Source organism: Pezoporus flaviventris, unplaced genomic scaffold (genome assembly GCF_033815535.1).
Source record: "Pezoporus flaviventris isolate CSIRO_AGI_PZ_B2104156 unplaced genomic scaffold, CSIRO_AGI_Pfla_v1 ptg000001l, whole genome shotgun sequence".
Classification (NCBI taxonomy): Eukaryota; Metazoa; Chordata; class Aves; order Psittaciformes; family Psittacidae; genus Pezoporus; species Pezoporus flaviventris.
This window is the reverse complement of record NW_026892549.1, coordinates 19917606-19943682: the sequence shown is the minus strand read 5'-3', so window position 1 is coordinate 19943682 and position 26077 is coordinate 19917606.

Sequence of the window (26077 nt, the reverse complement as noted above, 5' to 3'; positions counted from 1 at the left end):
TATCACAGGGTCCAGAGTTGCTGTCAGTGACTTGTTCTCATGTGGCTAAGATGGAGCCATTTAGTTAGATGTTTTAACTGACGTATGTTATATTACTGTTAGAACAAATGCTAAATTCAGTGCAGTAAGTTTTTATAATGCATTTGTATTTTATCATGTTAACATCTGTGATTGCTGTTCTCTTTGACTGTTACACAGAGGAAATAATTTGAAAAGACAGAGCTGTGGACAGAAAAGATTTTGTAGCCCCACTTTACAATCTAGACAGTTCTAACTGATTTATGCATAGCAGGAGAGTGTACTGTGCTTTAACTATAGGAAGGTAGTCCCTGCATATAGGACTGCCTACAGTGGTGTTAAATGATATTTTATAGTAATGTCATTGGGAGTGTGAAGGAGAACTTTACAAAAGCATTGATTTGCTGCTTCATCAGGTATATACTGGTAGTAACCTGTTGGAAAGAAGTTTTAAACAACTGTGTGGCACGAGTGGTTTTAATGCTGTTGAAATTATGTACAGTGTTAGAAATCATCATGCTGGTAATGAACTGTGACAAAACATGAACTACAATGTGGGTATTTCAGATTAAAAAAAGCATCCCAGTCTGTTTGTCCCTTGTATAGTATCAGGCAGACCATGTACTTTGCTTTCACTTGCTAACAAAAATTCAGCTTTGCTGATGTGGAGATCTGCTTATATATTGAGATCCCCCCACCTTTTTCAGTCTTATTGCAAAAAGTAGTGGGTTCATTGTTCCGTTGCTGTTCTATTATACAGAAAGGGGGGAAAAAAGAAACCAAACTACCAAACTTTTTTACTTTCTGTGCTTGAAAGAATTGGTTATATTGTGCAATGCTATCAGCTGGGAGGTGGTGGAGCACAACTAATGAGTTTTGGACTCTGAAATAATTTATAATAAGGATCTCAAAATCTGGAAAATTGTTTTTGAAAGTTATTGGAAACAAATAGCACTTCTCAACTGCAAGGCTGAATGTTGATTTTTAAGTTAGCTAGCCATGTCTAATGGCAAGTGATTGTTCGTAAGATTTTAATCTGCTCCAAGAGAGCTGTGCACCCTGGCTCTTTTTGAAATGGGTAGAATTAGAGAGGAAGAGAGGAAAAAAAAAACCCAAACCAGCCCTATGAGGAGCAACAGATCTTCTCTCTTAAATATGTTGTTAGGTAGTGGGCTGAGCACTTGTTCCCCATGTTCTGTGCCATTTTTGTTTTTCGGTGTTATGTTGTATCAATTTTTTTTAATGTTCTGTTATGTGTTAGAGTTATACTGCTCTTTAATGCAAGTTTTAATTTCTTGGTTTGTTTTTTTTATAGGTATCTGAAACTGAATTTGATTTTGGCCTATTTTAAATAAAACCTTTTTACAAGATGACTATGAAAAAGTAAATGGGAAACACTGGACACAGCTTTTAAACACAAACCAAAGCTTTTGCAGTGTCTTTGCAAGATGCCACTTTTTATTAGACAGCCTCTTGTCTTAGACTCCCATAAATGCATTGCTGGTAGACCTGCTCTGTTCATCTATACTTAACTCTTTATTAAGCTCTTGTTTATTTCCTCTCTCTCTCTCTCGAGTGGTCATTTAGAAAATTGTTTCATCCAAGTGCTCAAGTAAACAGTTGGATTTGTTGTTAAAATTCTCATACTAATATAATGCTTTAAGGGACCTTTTAGGTCATTGAACCTACCAGCTATTGCAGCTGCTACACTGAAAATTCCCTTTTGTAAAACAAAGCATGTCATGGTTAATATTCTCTCTTACTTTCTCAGTGTAAGGCTGATGGGTCAAATTACTGTGCCTCTCACTTATAGTCCATTCTTATTCAAGGCCCATATATTCGTGTTTGTTACTATGCCGGTGTTGTCCTTTTGCTTAGGTAGTTTCCTGCCCTACTTGGTGCCCCCTCTTCCACAATGTATTTTATAGAGAGAATGGTTATGCTGCTTTTTTGCCTGTGAATTGTGTGTATGTGAGAGTCCCCAAAGCATGTTTGGTTCCGAGCAGGCTTGTCATGTTGGCTATGGTGCCACATGAAGGCATGGGCCAGCTCGTGTTTGGTATCTGTGGTGTGGGTAGGAAGCCCACAGGAGTTTTCTAGGGTAATGTGGAATACGATTTACAAATACTCTTGAGTCTTCAGAAGCCAGTCTGGGTTTGTTGTGGTCAGGACTGGTGCTGGAGCTCATCGATCTGATCCCATCTGAATGGGCCTTTACAGTGGAAGCACTTGTGTTTTCCCTTTCTTCCTGGTGTTGCTTAAGCCCTGCAGGATCCTGTTAGCTTTGTTTGAGTATGTAGTATATAGAGCCAACTTGGTTTGTGTGTGCAGCCAAATAATAAGCTCTCCTAAAATCTGGAACATGTCAAAGCAGGCACATCTTGTAGAATCTGACTTATAGAATCATTTTAAGAGCTCCAGGGGGATAAACTTAGGTATGACTTGCTTTCTTGGGTGGACATCCACCCACTTACAATCCCTAAAACGTTTCATAGGATCATAGAATAGTTACATTTGGAAAGGACCTTAAGGTCATCTAGTTCCAACCCCCCTGCCATGGGCAGGGATGCCTCATACTAGACAGTGCCACCCAAGACTCCATCCAACCTGTTCTTGAACACTGCCAGGGATGGAGCATTTACCACTTCTTTGGGCAACCTGTTCCAGTGCCTCAGCACTCGCACAATAAAGAACTTCTTCCATGTGTCTAACCTGAGCTTCCCTTGGTTTAGTTTGAACCTGTTTGCCCTTGTCCTGTTGCTACATTCGCTGATGAAGAGTCCCTCTGCAGCATCTGTATAGGCCCCCTTCAGATACTGGAAGGCTGCTATGAGGTCTCCACACAACATTCTCTTCTCCAAGCTGAACAGCCCAAGCTTTCTCAGCCTGTCTTCATATGGGAGGTGCTCCAGTCCCCTGATCATCCTCGTGGCCTCCTCTGGACTTGTTCCAACAGTTCCGTGTCCTTTTTATGTTGAGGAGACCAGAGCTGGACACAGTGTGGGTTTTCCAGTGTTGGCTAGGGGAGTACTGCTGTATCCCTCCTCAAGGTTTGCTCCTTTACAGTTCTATTCCTGTCTTTCCTCAAACCAGTTCTTCTAAATCTGTTTTTGTCTGGAATAGCTTCCTCTATAATGTACCAAATATGTTACTATAGTTCTGACAGAGGAGAGCATCACATCTGCTTTGTTTATTGCTGCCTTAGTAGAATTATTCTGTATAGCTGTTATATTTGTTTTATGCCTGTGGGTCTTGGGAAGTGAACTAGTGTTTGCCAAGTCTTCATTGACCTGTAAAACTTTCAATGTAGTCTTTCCCTTCTAAAGCTCTGTACACACTGGATTACAAACAGGCTTAGTTGCTTGTATCTTTTTTTACCGTTTTCCCTTAATTAAAATTCTGTGTTTCCTATACTATAATCAATGATATCATTCTTGTTTTCAAATGTTTGAAATTACTGCAGCAGCAGGAAATGTAATTCATATGGTGGAGCTTTCTGCAGTCATAGACAGCCTGTCTGGCTCTACTGTTTCAAATGTCCTGAACTTCTTTAATTTGTCTTCCTGACTCGTACTAATTACCAGCTGTGTACCCTCAGTTTCTGTCTTGCCTCTGCATCCTTCATAAGAAATGTTTCTTCCAGTTTTTGGTGAACTCCTTCTGTCTATTACCTGGATTTTCTTCTGTCACATGACTCCATTTCTTGTCTGGTTATAATATATGGTGGAAGAGATTCTTTTGCTCTATGTTGTATTCCTCTGCCTAATGTGCTGCTGTAGCCTAATGTGTAGCCAAATAGACTGTTGACAGTTTTCACGTTATGCTTTCTTAATCTCTGAGAAGGAGCTCTTTCAATTAATTGTACATTCTTCTTTTAAAGTTACTGGGAGGTGTTGAAGGCAACAGCTGGTTTTTGATCCCATGTTTTTGGTGAGAGCTGCTCATTTACTGTGTCTGACCTTGGTCTTCATTTGTCCCAGGAAAGAGAGAGTGAATTTGGTAGTAAGAGGTGGGGGTGTGCTGAACCATAGCTCCTTGACAAGTGACTCCAGAGCCCTTTTTCATTAAAGAGCCTCCTATCAAGTCCTGAGTCAGTTCAGTACATGGAAACAGAACTAGACTTTCATATCTAAAATGTATAATCCCATTCAGTTGCTTTGCTTGTGTCTTCTGCTTATTTGCAAAGGTACCTTAACTCTCTTTGCTATTCTTTCCGCCTCAGGTTTAACAACTAATTCTCTTCTCACTTCAGGGTTTTGCCATATGTCATGATAGAGAAGGACTTGGGAGTGTTGGTCGATGAGTAAATGAACATGAGCTGGCTTCAGTGTGTGCTCACAGCCCAGAAAGCCAACCGTATCCTGGGCTGCATCAAAAGGAGAGTGACCAGCAGGTTGAAGGAGGTGATCCTACCCCTCTAGTCTGCTCTTGCGAGACCTCACCTGGAGTATTGTGTGCAGTTCTGGTGTCCTCAACATAAAAAGGACGTGGAACTGTTGGAACAAGTGCAGAGGAGGGCCACGAGGATGATTAGGGGGCTGGAGCACCTCCTGTATGAAGACAGGCTGAGAAAGTTGGGGCTGTTCAGCCTGGAGAAGAGAAGGCTGCGTGGAGACCTCAGAGCAGCCTTCCAGTATCTGAAGGGGACCTACAAGGATGCTGGGGATGGACTTTTCATTAGGGACTGTAGTGATAGGACAAGGGGGAATGGGTTCAAACTTAAACAGGGGAAGTTCAGGTTGGATATAAGGAGGAAATTCTTTCCTGTTAGGGTGGTGAGGCCCTGGAATGCGTTGCCCAGGGAAGCTGTGAATGCTCCATCCCCGGTGGTGTCTGAGGCCAGGTTGGGCAGAGCCTTGGGTGGCATTGTCTAGTCTGAGGTGTCCCTGCCTATGGCAGGGGGGTTGCGACTAGACAATCTTAAGGTCCTTTCCAATCCTAACTGTTTTATGATTCTATATAAGGCAGGGGGATGAGGGGGGAAGTGGAAGCAAATGTCTAAAACTGATAGTACCACGGAAATGTGAGTGTTTTGGTACATGTTCATCCACCTAGACTATTATATGGCTATTGCAACTAATTATAATTACTTTTTAGAAGATTGCATCAAATAAGAGCTAATTGAAATTTTAAAAGCAGTGTAAAATCAAAATGGCTTTCACTTCATCCATTGTACTGGGAACCATATATGGAGAACACTGCTATTTGCCCAACAATTTTGGTGATAATCTGAATTTTAAAAGCTCTTCCTTGACAGCTGTAGCCAGATGTATGCTTTCATCTGCCTTATTACTGCTCCAGGATGGCAATTACAGCCTGGCAAATAGGCCAGATTGAGGAACAGAAGACCTGCAGAACCTTCCTGTATAATTATATTACCAGTTAACAGCAGGGTTACCTCGGCACTTCTCAGCTCTTCCTCATTTATTGCTTTGAAGAGCCAAGCATTTTTATAGCCTTTTAATTTTCTACAATGTTTTTAAAACCCTCAAGAAGCAACAATTGGAAGGACCATTAACACCTCAGCTATGGACTAATGAGGAGCAAAACTTCTGCGCTAGAGATTTGCAGTTCCAGTTCTGTTTTTCCCTTTTCATTCTTTGTGTTCTCCCCTTAGTTGTGGTGGTTGTTTACTAACAGTACACCTGAGTAAGAATAAGAGGAACTACTGGTAATGAGGGAAACATAGGTTGCAAGGATGTTCCTGTTAATCTTGACAAGCTCCCTTATGCGCAGTAACTTTTGTTTCCTTTCTGATTCTGCTGCTTCAGCCTTGATACAATAGAGGTTCCTCCATTTTTGTTCTTGAAATATTAAAAATCCTTTTTCTTTTAGTTAGAATGTCTTTTTAATCTATTCCTTTATCTGTGAAAGAGTGAAGAACTAAGTTTGACATTAATTTCTATCCTCTTTTTATTTCCCTTGCAGCACTCTGAAGGTGCATCTTTCACTTAAGTTGCACCTTTCTAGTCTGTTCCACTTCTGAGATGAGAAGGCAGGCAGAATTTGACCCATGTGGACTAATTCCCTTTAGTTTTTGTTAAAACAATTTAATGTGAGTGCTTCATCTGAATTTGTTTTAAAAATAGTCATGCATTTGTTCTGACCTTGGTTTTACTTGTGACATTGGGAAAACACAAAGATATAAATTAACAGTTAATAATACTGAAAAGTAAAATAGTAGAGGATAAACCATCAGTAAATGCGTTGGTAAAATGCCCTGAAATATACTGCTTATCTTCTTTTTTTGATATATTGCATTTTCTGAGCTCAGACAAATATTTATTCCTTGAAAGCAATTTCAGATTCATATATCCTTCCAGATAGAACTTTGCCCTTAAAGTCTCTTGTGACAAAAATATTGTTTTAGAGGAAAATATATATATAAAAATAACCTTAAGCGCATTCCCCACTGCTTAAACCTTTTGCTGCTGTGCTGGGAGTTTTATGAGGTATGAGTTGGGGTATAATGGTTTTATGATGTTTGTGCTAAAGCATGATCAGCTGCTCCCTCTGTCTCTGCCTCCCAGCTTCATCACTGGGTGGTTTCTTATATTGCTCATTGTATTTGAAATCCAAAGTATATTAAAGCATAGCTTTCCACATTATCCTGTTTCCGAGACAGGTTTTTGTCTTAATTCTGATGAGATGGCTGAGTTTGAAGAAACTATCCATAAAAAGTAGAGTATGAAACTAGCAAGGTAGACTTTGTCAGTTATGATTTCTACATTGTTTCTTAATTAAACACATTGCTTATATCCAGGCTCAATTTATGTTTTTCCTTAATAAACTGATTTTTATGGTTGTATTTCTTTTTTTTTCCAAGTTGTTGTGGCTTAGTTTACAGAAAAATGCATGGGTGCTGGCAGATTGCAGAGTTTTGTAAACTTGTGAGGAAGTAGGTAGGCTGCACCATTAATCTTGGAACCTTTTTTTGTTTTTTTTTTTTTTAATTTCCTTTTCCGGTGCTTGAATATGAAATAATTGCAAACTATGCAAAGTTGCTTAAAACAGAATGCTAATTTTCTTTAAAGCTTTGCTTTATGGTTGGTGAGCTATCTCCCTACATTTGTCTGTATTTCAGGATGTTCCCTTCCAAAAGAACTAGAAGCAGTCACAGTTCTCCAGATATGGCCTACTAAATACAGAGCATTTCCACCTTGTTAAAAGAAAGAGGAAAATGATGCTTGTAATATGAAATGTTAGAAGGGACTAAAAATTAGGGCAAGGCAATATAGTGACAAAGAAATTAAACAGAGCTTCGGAAAGTCAAATATCTTGTTCAGTCTGGGCAGAAATCAGTAAGCATTTTTGAGAATGGTGGTATTGAGTATTGTATTTTGAAAAATACTTCACTCTCTGGAAAACTAGAGTAAATTACTACAGTAGAGATGTGGATGAGTTTTGGTATGTTTTTTCTAGGTATGCACACTGGGAGGTCAAGGATGTCTGTCTTGCTAGGCTTTTCTAGCTGTTGCTGTGTCTGGATTTTCAGGCACCCTGTTGGTACATTGGGATGGTGGGCAGTTTCTGAGGATATTTCCTGAACAAGCATCTTAGATCAGCTGTGATGCTCTGCCTAAGCACAGATTACAGCAGCTGCCATGGAAGTGATCTGTGTCCACCCTGTGCTTTGTAGGTATTTGTCTCTCAGAACTGTATGGCAAAATGTTAAAATGTTCTTGTTAATAGATCAACAGTGTTTTCCCTGCACTCTCCTCCACCCCCATTACCAGTGCTCTTCTGTTACAGAAAAGTGAATGATACTGTTTTTTTCTGTTTTCATTACAGCTCAGCTGTGACTTCTCTTTTGACTTTACACTTGGTGAGAAATGGTTCAGTTTGAACTATTGAAAAAGCTGATTCTGAGATGTTAGACTGTGCTTGTCTCATCCTACTCTATTATTTCATCTTGTGAAGAAACTCTGTCTGAGGGGTTTGGACAAAGCTGCTGGAAAACAGGAGAAAATCCTGAAAGTAGTTGCATTTCCGCACCATCACGATTAGACACAAGTGCATATTTTTGCTGTTGCAGCTTCTGTCTGTGTGAAGGCCATTTCTTGCAAGTAAGTGCTTCAGGCTGGAGGAGGGCAAGTAGGTGTGTTTAATTGTCTTTATGCCTCAGTGCTGCTCTGTGTCCTTTGTGAGAGGAATATCTACATGGTATGGAAAAATGAAACTTGACTTGTAGTGGAGATTAGGACCATGTGAATGGAACTAATTGTGCTAAAGTCAACTGAAACAGGAGTTAGACTATATCAAATTACATGTGGTGTGTCTCTAAAATGTTCTCTGCTGAGCAGACTAGAAGAAAGCTTACTTTTTTGCAAGACCCACAGAAAAATATATGTTCTCTTGCACTGATCAGTTAATGATACAAATTGCTGATGACTGAAAATATTTATTTTCTGTGAAAATAACATGCTTATGTTGCACAGTGTCATGGTTGAATAGGAAGTAATAGGATTGTGTGTTACAGATGTAAATGATACCAGAACATGCATTATTGGCACTCTCATACTCAAGGGAGCAACTTAGTTTCTGTGTGTTTTACTGTGAGCTGAAAGTATTTTGAGCCTAAGCTTTATGATTTTACATTTCCAAACAAGGTAAAAATGTTTGTGGGTACTGGAAGATTCAGAGATGATGCTGGTTTTAGTGGGCCCATTTTGTGGACTGAGAGGGGGAACAGCTTTACTGCAGGGCAGAAGCTTCAGGCTTATGGGTGTTTGGGATGTGGTTCCACTTAGCTTTTTCTAGCTGTGGTAGTCAGTCCCTGTATCTGGCTGGCTTTTTCAGTGTGGAGGACATAATGTTTGCATAGATTTGCTTTTTTTGTTGTTTCCTTCCATTGGGGGCAGGGGGACATGTTCTCAGATGAGCACTTGAGCATTTTCATAAGCCTCAAGCATTCCTTTGTGGATAAAAGTATTGTAAAATATCTGAAAGCTATTTTCTTTGACATAAAATTCTCTATTTAAATAATATGTGAAATCATTTCTTACTAGAACTGAAGTAGATGAAATTGTTATAATGTTCTGATGTAATGGACTGTATGAAACAGATATTTGGGCTTTTTTAAGTGAAACATTTTCTGAACTTGTTTTGAGCTATGAAGCATCTCAGACTGAACTGTAGAGAAAGAAAAATACCTTACTGAAACAAACAGAAAAAGGATTATTTCCTACGATATACTGGGAAGTGTGTGCCAGTGTTAAGCAGTAAGTGTTTAAAGGGAGCTGCCTCATTGCTTTTGGGGTAAGGAATATATTATTTGATGATGGGATGTAAGAAATGACAGTGTATGGTGCTGCTACTAAGAATTATGTAAATCATTAATTCTAGTATATGATTTAGCAGTTTACTGTAGGAATAATACTTCTCTTCATAGGGAAATGTTCATTAGATTGATTTGAATTTGTGCAGTGTTATGGCGGAGCTTGGTAGAATAAATTCTCAGTTGATTCAGTTTTGTGAGTAAATACTGGATATATAATTTTACTAAATGAATGATCCACTAGGTATAATGTTTGGCATGCCAGCACTTAATATATACGTATACACACATACATTATTTTTTTATTTTTAACTTGGTGTTGCTCATTGCTGTCCACGCAGTTTGAATCTCTGAGAGGTGTTGCTGCTAGGATATGAATGTCAGAGATCAGATGTTCCATGGAAATTTTGGGAAGGCTAGTATGATTAATTAGCATGGAGATCACATGCTCCTAGACTGAGGGTCCTGTCCAGAGAATTGAAATAATTAATCCTGAGCAGAAGAGGGAACCAGTCTGAGGAGCTAACAGGGGTGCTGAATTTCACAGTTTGCAAATCATCTTGGCCTGACCTGCTGTGTGTTGTACAGCTTTTTCTTCTACCCAGGTGCTCTGTGTTGAACATCAGGCCTTGAATCCAGATGAGAGCGTTTTGATCAGCCAGCTTGACAGTCTGCCACAGGAAGAGAGCAGGAACAGCCATTTCATCTGTGTTCATCCACTATGCTCTTGATGGTGACAATATGATATTTGTTTCCCGCATCTCTGAGGCCTCCTGAGAATATACATCTCTGAACAGCCATGGTGTCACATGCTTTTTTTCATCTATGAAGATGGGCGTTTTCATTTGTACTTTTCATTACCCTTTTCAAGGCTGAGTATTGCAACTTGTCATCACTGTGACTTTCAGAAGTCAGGCAAACTGCTCTGCACAGCAGTATGGCTGCAAAGCAGAAGGAGCAAAGATGCTTTTGAGCAGTTCTGTGTTTTCCAAAGACAAGTCCTTGATTTTGAGGTCAGAATAAATGACAGCTGTGTTAATTGGGAGAGCAGATCATGTTCCTTTCTCCCAGTACATAATATTTTCAGTAGTGATGTTGGCCTGTGACTTGTGAGACATATCAGAATCTCTTTTTACTTTGGGGGACGCTGTGTGCATAGGCAGTTTTATCCAGAAGCACTGTCAGTGGCTGTTAGCTAGGGGTAGAAAAAAGTCTTTGCAGTTTATTTGACATACAGGGTTTGTTCTTCAGTGTTTGGAGGAAATAGTTGCTTAAGGCATTGCTGCCTCTGTATTACTAAGCGTGGTGGTTATACCCTTTGTGCAGACCAGCAGACGTTGGGCAGTGCTTCCACTGCTGACAGCTTAATCTTTTGGTAAGAAAAAAAGTGTATGAAAAGTAGTTCTGCTTGTGTCTTGAAATACTGTATTGTTGTTGTTTCACTTACTGTCTCATTTGTGCATTTTGTATGGGGAGGGGTCAATAAAATTTTGGTTGTAGGTGAAACCACTGTGTAACATTAGCTTTCTTCATACCTTATTACTACTTGGCACATACCAGGGAAGCTCTGTTAAAATGGTTGAGCCTGCTAATAGATATCCCAAACTGTATAATTTAAGCAATAAGTAAAATAAGTATAAAGACAGGGTAGTACTAGTTACATTTTCCATAAAAGGCCTTTAAAGGTAATACGTACGTAAGCGCATCTGAACAATCATATCTATGCTTTAGTGCCTTATTGGAGCAACAATATATATATGTGTAGTTTTGCTGTTGTAGTCCACAGAGCAGCACACTTGCTGTATTATTTCACATTCTTTCCCTTTGTAGCACCATTGAAACACAGATGGGATGACTTGCATCTTAAAATTTACTTCCTATGTAATTCGACTGGTTAATGGTCTATTCATAAGTGCTTTGGAAATTATGAGCAAGTGCTGTCCTAAATGAGCATAGCTTTATCCGGTGCCTCCCTTAGTCCTGTATGTCGTATGGGAACCAGAGGTGCTGGCTGTGGCTGGGCTCTTACCAGAAGATTCAAGCTTAATAGGAAAAGTTTGTTCAAATTCTTGCCTGGTTGTTTATTCAGTTTTGTCTTAGTCTTAATTATTACACAAATTCCTACTGTGCAAGCTGGGGGCTTTATATTGTTGTGCTTCTTTCTAGAAAGGCTTAGCTTTTTTTTTTTTTAATTCTTTTGGCTTATGGTGCTATGGCAGGGAGACTAATTTGATCTTAGAGTTATGAAGGTGTTGCAAAGTCTTCCTAGAACCTTTTTGGGTTCCAAAACCCAAACCAATCAGTCAAACAAACAAAAAAACCTCCACACTAAAACCCCACCATAAACTGAATCTCTTCAGTGCAGTTATGTCAGAAGGAAAATCATCTGCCTTGCACTGTTCAGTTGTCTGCCAAGTTGAAAGACATGATGTATTGTATGTGTGCGAGGGGATGAATTGGCAGAGACAATAAAATCAAGTCTGCCAAGGTAGAGGGTCTGGGGATGTCACATACCATAATTCAGCACTACATTGTGATTGTTCTCTCCTGCTATCTCATACCCTCTTTCCTCCAAGGTTAAGCATTTCTTCTCAAAAGCTGTCATCAACTCCTGCAATTATTTCATAAATATATCTATATATATATACATATAGTACTATACTACAACTGGATAATATAGTACCTTGCAAATTGGAAATCTGTTGGGTTTAACTTTTTTGTGGAGGCTATTTCAATTATCTGGTAATCTTACCAATGCTGGAGTGAGGAAATCATGTTATAGCACCATAATCTGGCAAAGAAGTAAATAAGAGCTTCACAATTATGGCTTTTTGCACCACCAATAGCAACTGAATTTGGTTGGGAGCTCGTTTGCTTCAGGCAATTAACAGTTGTGGAAAAACATAATTCTGGAGCTGGTAACTTCACATGACTTTGGTGTTTAGGATATCCTTCTTAATTTAAAAAGATTTTTTTTTTCCCAGAAAAATAGTATTGTATGTATATGTTAATATTCAAGAGGCCAATATTTCTTATATGTGTGCACATAGTTTGGGGTTTGGTTTTTTTTTTAATAATTGATCTACAAATGATATCAAGAACTATACTGAAAAAAGCCTTTTCTTTGTGTTTCTGGTTGTTCTAGTAACCAGTTCTTTTCCTTTAATGTTTTTATGAGTAAAGCTAACTTTAATTCCAAAATACTTAATTCCAAATAGGGAAGCTCTCAGTTGCATCTTCTGGGATTCAAGAAATGTATACTGTGCTGTGAAAGAATCTCTTTCCTATGGGGATCAATTTTAACTCTTATGAAAATAACCAGTGGGGAAATTGTTGTATTTGCTTTAGCAGTGTGCAGGTACAGGTAAAAGCCGTGCATAGAGCCCTTTGTAACAAGAAAACCAAGATGTGTGTGTGTGTGCACTGAGACCCGCTTACAGTTAGTCAGTTTGAGCATGTGTAAGGGCAAACTTCTCTCCATCTTTGTTCACTCAATGATTAATGATGGCTGCAGCTGTATGCTTGACACAGCTGCTAATTTTAAATTACAGTTTGGTAGACACAGAAATTAACAGTGTAAAAGGTCTGAAGTCTGTTCCTTTCATTGCTTTCTGGTATTTATTTGGTAATTGCAAACTTTCGTTAAAATAACTGACCAACTTCACATGCAGGAAATTGATTCAGAACTTCAATCTTCTGCTGCCATGCACTGTTAACTTTGCTCTACAGCTCTCATATTAGACAATCTCATCTCTAGGCTAGCAGCCATAGACCTGCTGAGAAGGGGAAAAGCACTTCAGAAGAGCTCATCAATGCAGTGAAGGCAGAAATGGTCTTGTAAATAGGCCTTCCCCATTCAAGTGGTAACTGCATGTTTGTGTCAAGAGCCCCCCTTCAGTGACAGGGATCCCAGCCAAGAGGAAGAGAGATGGTAATGCCGGGATGTGATTGTCAGATGTATGCCTACTTGCATTTTGGGGGATCACACGGTAACTTGCCTGGCAAGTACAAAAAATTTCAGAGCTCATTGCATGTCTGAACAGATTCTTGGTCTGGAATTGAGCCAATGGTCATGGTCCTTGTATCTATCTTGGACTGTTGAGGGGTCTTAACAGTGTGTGATGGGGACCTCAATAGTAACATCTTCTGAAAAGCTACATGTGTTGTGCACAGGACTAGAGAAGTGAAAAGCAGTGGTTAAATATATATATTTTCATATACACAATATTTAATATATATAATAACGATTTTATATATAGAGAGAGAGAAAGAGATGAAGAATGGAGGAAGTGTCTGAAATGGGATACCTGTGTAGCATTTTAATTTTTTTTTGTCAAAATAGCAATAAAGTAACTTAAAAAGTGAAGTGGTGGAAAGCTAATGCATATGCAATTATGTGTAGTTTGGGATGAATCACTGCCCAAGAGTGGGGTGTGTTTGAAACTTCAGTTGAAGAAAATATAGCAGATGTTGTGAAGTTCAAATAGGAAAGAGTGATGTTTGAATAGAACACTATGTAATCGGGGCTTGATGAAAAGGACACTTGGACAGATGTATCTTTAAGAAACACTGAAGAACTTAATGCTACAGCTGCTGCAAGAAGCAGCTACTTGGAGACTCCCACAAGAGAAACAGCTCTTTACCTGCCCCTGAGAAATGCAGAAGATATGATTCCTAATGTTACTGCCAGAGCTCTTCTTGTATTGACCATATACTTGTAGAAGAATTCATAGCAGCTGGACTTGGTATCAAAAATGGGGAACAGGAACAGAAAGACAACTGAGAAAGGAAAGATGGCCCTTACAGCAGCTCAGGGGTATTGGATGAAACTACAGAGCAACAGGTTTTTTGTCAGTACTAGTCAAACTGGTTGAAACTAGTAAGGGCTAGAACTAATTGATGTGTGGAAATGGAGGAAAATAAGGAAGAATCCACGTTTTGTAGTGGGAAGTTGATCCTAATGCAATTATTGAAGCCTTCTAAAGGATCAGTTTGGGCTGTTAAGTAACCAAGCGCAAAAAAAAACAAAAGTTCTTGCACTGATAAAAGGTGATGATAAAATGTAAGGAATTTAACTTAAAAGAATTAACTTTCACAGTGGAGGGAAGTTACTAGCAGACCTGTGTTGTTCTAGTCTCTTGTTGCCTTGGAAGAATGTAGTACTGGTATGTTGATGATCACTATTGAATGAGAGCTAACTGTGAAGAGCAGGGTCTTGGAGTATTGACTGGCTGGGTAATAAAAAGGCAGATGAGATTCAGTATAGATAAATGTGGAGTGATGTACATAGGAATCCTAATTTTCCTATGAAATCTGGGCTCTGAACTGACTGTTATAATTCAGGAGTGAGATCTTTGTGTTTAAAATAGGGATTTCTATGAACACGTCAGATTGGCACTTGGCAGCTGTCAAAAAGCTGACTCAAGGGTTAGGAATTATTAGAAAAGGAATAGAAAACAGAAGGGAACATTATATGACCCCATAAATCCATGCATTGCCTGCATCTCTGCACAGCTATCATCTTTCCAATCTCAAGAAGAGCAGCAGTAGCAATGGAAGCAATTCAGAGATGGATGAAAGGCATCATCTATATACAGAATGGTGTCTGTGCAGCACAATTAAATAGGCTATACTTGTCAGTATGAAAAAGAGATATGGGGGAGAGGAGTAAAAGACTGTTAGGGGTCTGTGATGATATGAGTGACATGGAGAAGGAGAGTAAGGGATTGGTGTCTTTTCAGAGAGGACCTGGAGGCTGTCTGATGAAAGTAAAAGGTTCAAAATAGCACAAGGAGTTAATCACACCTTATGCAAGTGTGGTGTGGGACTCTGCCATGAGGTGTTGGGGTGCAGAGAAGTCATACTTTCATATAGAGGTGAAAGCAAATGGGTAAACTAAAAATTCATTGATGTGATTACACGCATTCCCCCTTGTTCGAAGCACTTGTTCTGCAGGTTTTTGAAGCCTATGGCATGCTGGGAGAACATTAATACCTTAGTCTTCCTACCTTTCTTTGCCATCTATTCTTGGTCACTCTTGCAGACTGGAAAAAAAGGCTAGGTAGATCTCTGGTATGACCTGGTATTTTTGCAAATATCCAGATTTAAATCAATTCTAGTAAAATATTTAGCTCAAAATTACTTTGGTTTTAGCGTTTTATATATATATATATATATACGTATCTTTGGAAAGTTGTGTGTAAGGGTAACTCAGCTCTGGTGCAAATGTCTCTAATGTTGCTTATTGTTAAGGTTTGAGCTTAGAAAATTCAGAAATAGCGATGAAGGGAATTTTTCATTGCGGAGAACAAGGAATTCTAGATTTGAAGTTGTTATTTAGTCTCTTAGAAGAATAGAAAACAGCACAAAATATCATAATCTACTTCCTCCTCCTTCTTTTAGTCTCATAGGTGTAATTTTAAAATAAAAGAGACAAAGCACTTAAAAACTTGTTCTGCTTTCCCCATTTGCTTTTCCCAGCTTCCCTGACTCACCTTCTTCTCCTCATATTTGGTCTTAAACATATTCCTCATCTTACAGTAAGATTTAACTATTGGTAAGAACAACCTATAGAGAGCTTATAGCAGCTATAGTTAAATGGAAAGGATCTAGCTTACAGGTCCTTACTCTGGCTAAAATTTAAGAACATGAATTGTACTGGACATGAAGAACTCCTGATGTTTGAATACAGTATGCTGGAAGTTATTCACTGTTTGTGATAATAGAAAGAAAAAAATATATTTTTGAGTGTGGGGAATACTGTGATAAAACAGTGTAAGTTAATAAAATAAACATGAAGATGACTTGCGTATTTTCACTTGGAACATGTCTTACACATTTTTAGGAAGACAGGATACAGCAGAGGTGAATGAGAGCTGAAAATAATGAACTTTGGTCTCCACAGTTACAACAGTGGAACTAGCTGATAATGAAATTTCTTAGGTCTGCTTGTATCATTTTCATTTAGATCAATTTATCTGTCATGTAAGATATTGGGGTTGGTTTTTTTTTGTTTGTTTTTGTTGTAGAGAAGAGGGGGTTTCCTCCTAGAAACATTCCCTGAAATAGCAGAAGTTTAATGAAGTGGGTTTTTTTTTTTGCTTTCTTGAGAGAAATTATGTAGTAGCTGGTTCAGTCACTGCAGTAATTTCTCTTTGTGTTTTTGTGCCAGCTATGATTTTCAGAAGTCCTTCTGTTGAAACAATTCACAGATGCTTCCTATGGGGGGGGGGAGAGAGCAAACAAGTGGCCTTAAGGGGACTGCTACTGGAAGCATAGGCTTCATTTATTCTCTACTGCTCACCAGAGTTGGTTTGCATCACTAACCTTTTCCCAAGATAATTAGTTATGTACACTGGACCAAGGCATGTATTTGTTATCTGATACCAGCAGCAAGGCAACTGCAGTCTGTTTTGAGTCATCTTAGTTGCATTCTCATCTTAGTGAGTCATAAAAGCTTTTTTATAAAAAAAAAAAAAAATTGCTGCTCCAGAAGTAAAATGTCAGCATTAAAATATTTGCCTGGATTTGGTTAATAATTTTAACTACTAATAAATAATTACAATACTAATAAAAAATTGCTAATCTTCACTGGATTGGGTTAATTTTTCCCTTTGATATTTTTCCGATTTAATGTGACTGGGGAGAGGGGACAGAGGGAATAGAGGACAGGGCAAAGTTGCTCAGATTTCTTCAGGCCAGCCCAGGGTGAATCAACTTTTCAGTGGTATACACTCCAGCAGCAAAGGCAGAGAGCTTTGTTTGTGGGGCTGGTGCATTGGTCCTCGGCAGGATGCTACAGTGAAATCTCCTATTTGCATTGTGATTTAAAGAATTACCCCACTTAGTTAGGAGAGTAAAACAAAGTCCAAACCAAAAAATGAGGTGGAAATGTGAATTAATGGTGGGAAGAGTTGACAAAATTCTCCTGAAGTTTTTTCTTGTACCTTATGAGATAGGAAAATCAAGTTTTGCATGCATTTCTCAGCTCATGGTATGGTGTTGAAGAGTGGCTTTGCGTTGATTGAAATAAAAACTTGGTAATACATGAGGCTTCTACTTGAGATACTGGCTTTAGATTCTAGTATTGTTCAAGTTTTTTTGTGGGCTTAATGTGTCCCTCTGACCATTGCTTTTCTTTAGCTCAGAAGTACTCTGTTTTGAAACTGATTTGGCAGTGAAAAACACATCTTTCACTTATCTACCATTTCTCCGTGAGAGCATGTACGTGAGTTTTGAATTTGCAATTGCCTTATATGTTGAGCTGTAGTGCTGTAAACTGTGGCAGAGACAGCTCCTGAACACAGAGGAGACTTGTGTGATGCAACACAACATACAGTTTTGCAGAGTTAATTAGGGAAGCAGTGCTTGAATACAAATGAGAATAATGTTTAAAATAAATGAGAAGCATTCTGAGTATCTAACTCAAATAATTAGCAGTAATATTTCAGAATATTTTCTGGAGGAATACAATCCCTTTGGGTGGGTTTCCTAGGGTGTGTGTTTGGCATAGTTCATCTCCATAAGCTAATGCAAGGAAAGGTGGCTGAAACAGGTCACAAACAGTGGGTTTGCTTTCCCCAAAACCTCGAAATACTATAGTACCTCTAACTTGCTAATTTAATGAAATGTATGTGGGAAATCCTCTAGGGATAGTTAACTCTATAGTACAAACTCTTGTGTTTTTTTTTTCTCAGACTCTCCTAATTAAAACAGCAGGGGAGCTCATGAAAATTCTTTAAAAAATTTGCTATTGTAAATGACTTGCTATATTTGGAAGGCTTGGGAAAAAAAAAAAGCAAGATGATTAATTTAATGTTTTATTACTGCTGGGAAGGAAGAGTACAATTATGCCATGCTTTCTTTTCCCAATTCATCCTTTTACTCTGAAGTGCTGCTTACTTCCCTATAGTAAGTCACATTGCTGTGGAATTGGGAAGAAACCAACCCAACCCAAATCCATAAGCCCCTGTGTCTGCTGCTAGTGACACGCAACTGTGTGATAACATTTGTCATCAGAAGAGAGCAAGGGCTGTCTTCATCCTTTTTTATTCCAGCCAAATTAGTGTGGTGCTGCCCAACAGAGGACCAGCTGTGAAGGAAGAGCTCAGATGTTCTCAGCAAGTTGAGGTTTCTGTTATGAATCTTTCATTGATAAAATACGTAGGGGAAATAAAAGCTTGTATATGGCTTTGATCATTGAGAAGTGATCAGGAGTCATATGAGTGATGTGAAGTTCTGTACAGAGAAAGGCGGACCATTTCTGAAGGACCTTCACAGCCAGTGCTATCACCTGGCCAAAGACTTGGAAACCCTTGTAAAAAAAAAAAAAAAGGAGATGGGAGAGAGGGCAGATTATTTTATGAATAAGATTCACCAATGCCTTTAGTGCTGGTAGTGAGATCCCAGAGGTTTAGGTCCTTTTTTTTTGTTGTTGTTGTTTTTGTGTTTGTTTTTTTTTAATCTTCAGAATAGGTAGAAAGGATTTCTTATATTTTTTTTCTTGCCCTTATTCCATGTCCCTGTGCCCATCCTGGAAGACAAAGTGGGAAGGTGTACTGCAACCTGATAAGTGATGTCCCTTAGGAAGTATTTAATTTTTGAAATGTCAGGCAAAATCGCTTGCATTCTTCAGCTGAAACCCTTTGTCATATACTACTTGGTTTTGGAGAAGAGTTTCAGCCGCCTACAGCCTGACAGGAAAATAAAACAACTGTTTAAAAAAACCCCAAGCAAACAGAAAAGCCCACTCAAGCCATTCCTGTTGCAGCTTCTGACTTGACTTTCTAATATAGCAGTTGCAGGCTGAGCCAACAAGCTGGAATAAAAATCTAACCTATTTACTAGCATGTGGTGGATGCAGAACCATGTGTGTGCTTATCTTTCTAGAATAGGACCACAAACTTTTTTCTAGAAGCAAGTGAAATTAATTGGCTTGTCAGAAAACATGATAGATGAAGCTCATCAGGAAGGCTGCTTTTCCTGTAATACTGCCGAATTAGGGACTTCCCTTTGCTCATCAAATTGGGATGGGGTGGTGGGGTGTGTGTGTATGTATGTATGCATGAGTGTGTTTTGGAGTCAGCTTGATCCTTAAAAATTTGGGCGAAACTGAACAGAGTTCAGTTTAGGGTTCTGGTTGTTGTTCTGTCTGTATTCTTGCTTTGTTCTGGTTGACTGGAACTAGCTCTCATTTAGAATTATGTGTCTTTTTATCCGAAATAGGGATGTTGTCCTGAACTGTTCCCTTGGGTAGAAGAGTGCAGAAACCACAAGCTTAAGGAGAAAGATATTTTTATGACTGCAGAAATTAACTGGCAGATATATGGAATGGAAACCCATCTGAAGGCTACAGTTGTGCAAAACAAGCAAAGAAACAAAAACAAACTAAAGCAAAAACACAAAATGGAACAATTGAATTTTTTGTCCTGTTTTCAGATTGCAAGTTTCATTTCTTTCTTTTGTGTATGCAGAACAGAGAGAAGTAAAAGGAAATTTATCTATGAGTAGAAAATTGTAAGTAACTTAAAGTGACTTGGGAACCTTCTTGGACTCTGGACAGATTTTTTTTTTTTACTCAATTGTTTGATTCCAGCTTAGACTGAGTCTTGCAGCATATGTGGAAGATCCTCATACCATCAAAATTCCTTTTACTTGGAATAAAGGAAGGAGGAAGTTGTTGTTGCTGTATATGCAGGTTTTAGCAGACAATAACAGAATTGTTGATGCTACTCTCAACAGATAGAATTTGACTTGGAGAGTTCGAAGGTGCTTTTAAACTTTCACTTGAGGTTTTGGTTTTTACTCTTAACTAGGTATGTTTATGTAGTCAAGGCCAAGTCAGAACTTGGTTTTCTTCCTATTTTTCTTTTTTTTTTTTTTTTTTTTTTTACTTCAGACCTTAATTGTTTATTCAAGATAGTGGTGTCAATGCAATACAGTTCCTTTCTCTATTATACATGTACTACTGCCTGTTAAACCTTTTGTGGGAATGTAACTCCAGCTGTGCAGCCCTGTTTTTGATCAAGAGGGCACAGCAAATATCGTAAAAGGTGTAAATGTGTTCAGTAGTGCGACAAGAACCCCAGGTAACTGTCCTTTCATCTATAGGAATCCTTCTTCTGTGAAGATGCTTTTCTGGAGCATCTTTGCAAAGTCTTCACAAGCTGAGAGGTGATGCTCATTAAGAAGATATCATGGAGATAGTGTCATTTTGTATTCCTCCTGTGTGTCATAGCCCAAGAAGACTCTTTGCTCTGAAGTTCTTTCTGTTTTCTACTTTCCTTTTCACCTCTCCGGAGAGGAAAATCTGGTAACTCTTTCCTTGCTGACACTGCTGTTTGAAACTAAACAAACATATTCTACCTGAGAAATCATTTTCAGTTGCTGAAGTTCATCTGTGCCTTTTAGAGGAAAACATTTTACGTGATTGTAGGACTATGTCTGAGTGAAGTTATTGATCTAGACGTATTTTAAATTTTAATGACAATTACCACAAACTTATTTTGAATAATTGCTGTGCAAGGTATTTCCTGGGTGTTTCTTCACAGTAGGGCAGGCAAATTTCTGACCATATCAGCATGTGCCAAAGTCTGAACAGATATGTTACATAAGAAACTATACATTTTATAAATGTATGTATGGAGTGAAGCCTTGTTTTATTTTCCTCAGTTCAGCTGTTTTGCAGGTCTTGGCTGACATTCAGAGAAGCACTTACACATATTTCAGTTCCTTCAAGTTCAGTGGAAGTGAATTTCTTCTCAAGTCCATGCTCTAGGAAATACTTTTCTTCACTGAACTGCTAAGCAGATATTTAAAATTCTTATAAAGTTACAAACAGTACCCTTTGTATGACTTAATTCTGACATTTCTGGAGATCTTCCATAGAAAATCATTTCCTATACGTGAAAGTAAAGAAGAAAGTATCTGGGGTTCTGTGACTTCAGAGTCAGTTTTTAGAAAAGTGATTTTTTTATTGAACATGTACATAAATTTAAAAGGCCAAAATACTTTTCTGTAGGTTTAAAAACTTCCCTCAGATTTTGTACTTTTTTTTTATCATTTTTCTCTTATCTTAGAAAGCCACTGTGCGTGGGAACCAGATTGGTTGAGGCAAATGAAACAATGGAGAAGAATAAGATGGGTAAGAAACCTTGAGCTTTTCTCCTGCCTATGAACAAATAGAATTAACCTTTTCTTTTCCATGTTCACATTCAGGCTTGGGTGCACTTTGAAGTTGTTATGAGAGTGGGTTCTTTGGTGTTTCCCTCCCTCTTATGTATAATCTTTTATTTTTTGCAGAGGAGACTTCTGAAAACTCCCATCTCTGTCTTTCTTGCTCAGCCAGTGCACGTTTTCTTCCCTGCTGGTGTTCATGTAGGAACAGTGCTGGAGGCATCATACTGCAGTAGAATCCTAAAGCTGTAAAATCAGAATCTAATCTGCCAGAGGAGAGTTCTCCCCCTAAAAAAAGTTATTACCAAGTTCTGGATGGATGAAGCTGCCCCAGGCTAAATTAGTGAGATCAGTTGGAAAGTTAGTCTCATTATCTGTTCTAGCTTAGTATTGTCATGTTCGAGGTGAAAGCAGATTTGAGTGAGATATAGAAGAAGAAATTATATCCCTTGTTGTCTTTCAATACAATGGATTTTTGTGTATTCTTTGCATGGAGGGAAGGTATAATAAAATGTACTTTTTTCTGGAGGCAGAATTCTAGTTTGCTTGTAAAAAAGGGGTCTTGTGTCCAACAGATCTGTTGTACTTGTGTCCATTAAAACAGCTGGCACTTGCTGGAGGGGCCTATAAAGAACTGAGAGTTTTTAGAAGAAATTTGCAAACTACCTTAGGACTTTTTGCATTGGGACCACATGCTGTCTATGTTGTGCAGAATGGAGCAATCTGGAGAGGTTGGCATGAACAGGGAAGGTATGGAGAGAATAAATGCATATACTACATATGCAGGTCTTTTTGCATTGTGGTCTTTCTCGTGCATTAAGTCTGGGTCTGACTGAAGAGTTTGGGGTGTGTGTGGGGGTGGGTGTAGTAAACATTTATTATGATCCAAAGGCTTTTGAAGTCAACAGATACCAGCTGGTCAACCCTATCTTCTACTTCATGACTCTGAAAGATTGTATTAAGTCTTCAAGTTGGTAGCTTTCTGCCTTCACAGTATCAGTTGTGAAGAGGTAAAAAGTCATCCTTTATAGTGATGGAAACTCATGGCTGCGTAATACAGGAACCATTTCCTTGAAAGCAGTTCTTGCTGTTGATCTCATGTTTCAAGTCATGATGTTTCTTTCTACATATTTCATGTTAGTAAACATGTGTCCTGTTCTCATAAATTTTATACCTTTAGCTAGCATTGCCTGCCAAAGCTGTGTGTGTATGAAATTCTCCCTGTGCTCACGTGCAGAGACCAAAAGGGGTAGCAAAGCTGCAGCTGTCTCCTTCCCTCCTGCTCTCTGGGGTACTCTAGACTTTTCCAGTTTGGTGCATGTATTAGTTGTGACCCCATGAAAGAAACTCTACAAATCTTGGAAATTCATCACTGTAACTCAGATCATCATGCTTTTTTCCTAAGTAAAAGAGCAGTATCCTAATTAATCTTTAATGTAATCTCTTTAACAGAGTTTCTAAACTTCATAGTTAAGCGCATGTTTCTTTATCCCCATCCTGTGGTATGTATAGGAGCCTTAAAATGGAATAATTTTGTAGGGAAGTTTTGAATGACTGCTCAGCTCAAAGAAATTTCAAATGGCATCAGTTGAAGTAGCAGGAGGCATGTCTGAGTACTGTAGGTCTTTTAGCATTCTTATGTGGTTATAAAGCCACATAAAAACTAGAAAAATGGTTCACTCTAATATCAATGATGAATTCGGCTTGTCTTGTTGATACTTAAGTGTCTACATGCATGTTTTCGTAGCATAAGCTGCCAGTATTTCCTGCTTGCCTGCTGGGAGGTATCTGTAGTTTTTGCTGATGGTAGATAAATCTTTATTTTAGATGCCTGCTCTAAGAGCCCCAATTCTGAAGAACTTGAATTCTCTTGAGGTAGTTTGATTCCTGTTAAAGAATCCAGTTGAAGTCATTGTTTTGAGAGTGTGGCTTTTGCTACAAGGAACAACTTAGAAGAAGTATCTGTTTCCTTGCGTGAAATTACAGGATAAATATTCTGCCTGTATGATGTGATTCATTTATAATGAACCAAAAACCGAATGAAGCTCAACTGATCATGGCCATTTTATAATAGTTGCTGAATGAGCTCAAAACAAACAAAAAAATTGATATGTTACTATTTTCCAGTTGTCTGTGCAGAAGGAATTTACTTTGTCAGTTTACTGTTTCTTAGACTTTGGAGCTACAGTTCACAGATAAGACTGAAATAGGAATTGGGATGTTGTATGGCTGGTTAGGATGGAAAGTAGTAAAAAATGGAGGATTAGTGGGTTTTAAAATGCCCGTAGAAATACTTTTTTTGCAGTGTATTTGTCAGCACTAAAAGGCTTAGATTTCAAATGCTGAATTTCTTAAAAAAAAAAAACAAAACACAAATCTCCCATGGAAATAATTGCATATATCTTCAGTTTAATGTCTAAGCAAATTTGTAATTTTCACTGCAAAGAACCAGAACAAAGCTGTATATCTGAAAAGAAAAATATAATGTAAAGATGTAAGCTCAATAATAATCATTTTGCCCAAAATACATTTATAATTGTACTCTTGTTGGAATAGGAATGAAGTTATGAAAAGCTAACTAATGAAACCAGAATTGTTCTCTTTTGTTTTCAGATCAGGATTGTCTGCCTTAAAAGAAAATCATGCTTGACTTTTTCAATGCATATTTTTTTTAAAAGTAATTATCATGTGTAAAACAGGATCAGTGTGATTGAGAAGTGAAAAATGATACTAACCACAGTTTGATTGAAGCTGTTAAGCTATACAGACTGTGAAGTGCTGTATGCTTCGCTATCAGCAGCTACTTGCAAATGGTGTTTGAATTGAAGCTTGACTGCCATTGCTGGAGTATAGACGTGAAATGATGCATAGAAAAAGATTTTATGTAATGATCAGAAAACTTGTCAGAGGTTGGGATGCAGAAGTATTTAAATAATTCTTCCTTGAGTTGATTAGTCACTGGAAGGAAAATACCTGTAAGAGAAATGAACAAGGTTAGTAAAGCAGATTTGTAGAAGACTGGCTCTGAGACAAAGTATAGAATGAAGGGAAATAACATCACTGATTAAAAGGGAACAGGTACCTGCTGAAACACTATTATTTGTGCATCTGAATTATGCTAGAATCGATGCAGGCCAATTCTGTACTCGTAACATGCTAAAATTCATGGAAATCTTGTCTGTGTTGTGAATTTAAGGTGATAACACATTTTTGCAGGTTAAGTTAATGATTATGAAATAGCAAAACAATGGCTGGGAGTAAGGAAAAATTTACAGAGTGAGGTGATATTTGAACTTTGTGTACATTATCAGCCCTAGGGTCACTGTTCTTATGTATGATCAAGGTACCAAGGTACCAAGTGTGACCTCAGTTAGTTTCTCAAGCTGTAAAAAAGAGAAAAGGGGCTGTGTGGGAAAGGGAATAAGGTAACAGGGGGTAATGCATAATGGCTGATGTTCTGTTCATTTGCATCATGACTTGCTTGTGCTGCCCTGGTGGGTTCAGCCTAACACCTCTGTGGGGGGCCAACATGTTGCCACAGGAGAGAGTCAGCACTGTGTGAGTGAAGGAGAGTGCTAATGGAGAGCAATTACTCTTAAACAAAAATTTCCCTCATTCTTCAATGTAAGGTAAACTATTTCACTTGGGGAAGAATAACTGAAATGTTGGAACTGTCTGAAATTGTGCTACTCGCATAGAAGCAGAATTGTTTTCAGAGAAGTGGCTCCTTTTTTGCTGTTCTGCACAGGACAAGTACTTAAACACACAGAGACAATGACAAACCCAAAGTGCATCTCATTCAGCCCTGCTGAGAGCGATGGTAGTCAGTCCCCATCATGAAATAGGGCAGTTTTAATGGAACTTTATAAAGCTGACTGCTGGTCACGAAGCTGCAGGGAAGAGACTAGAAGGGATTTTAAATTGTAAAATATAATCCTGAAAGCATACCTTCAGATTTAGGGGTGGAGAAGAAACCTCCCAGCATTATTTTTTAGTATATACAGTACACTTGTTTCGTTACAGACTGTAGTGGAGTTCTTTGAATGCTTGTCTGAGTACGTTGTGCAAGATATCTTGAAGATTTTTAACCAGTTGTTTTGGAAAAGAAGAGGAGGGAATCTGGGATGAGGCTTGCTTATTCCTGCTTAAAAATCCAGATACAGAGAATGTGATTACATGTGTTGCGCAGTGTATGTGTTGAGTTGAATCCATTTCTGGGCTGATCTTATCTGATCAGCCATGCTAGATTGCTTACATGAGAGCCCTGTAGGACTTCATAGTACCTTTGGATCTGTTCAGCTTTCTGCAGCCCATCCATTTTACCAGTCTTGTCTTTTTGCTTCTGCTAGTGGCAGTAATTATTCTGGTACTCAAAGCACTAGTTCTTCACAAACCATAGCATTAGCTGAATGCATGAGGCCCAATAGGTGCTGTGACTGTGCCTCTTAGGGAAGAAAACTTAAGTTTTTGTGGCTCTGACCAAGACACTTTTTTGTACCTTTACTCTGAATTTGTTGGGATGGAAAGTAGAGGGCAGAGTTTTGTGGCATTAAATAGAGAAGCTAAAAGCAGATACTTTTTTAATTAAATGTCTCCTCTAAGAAAATT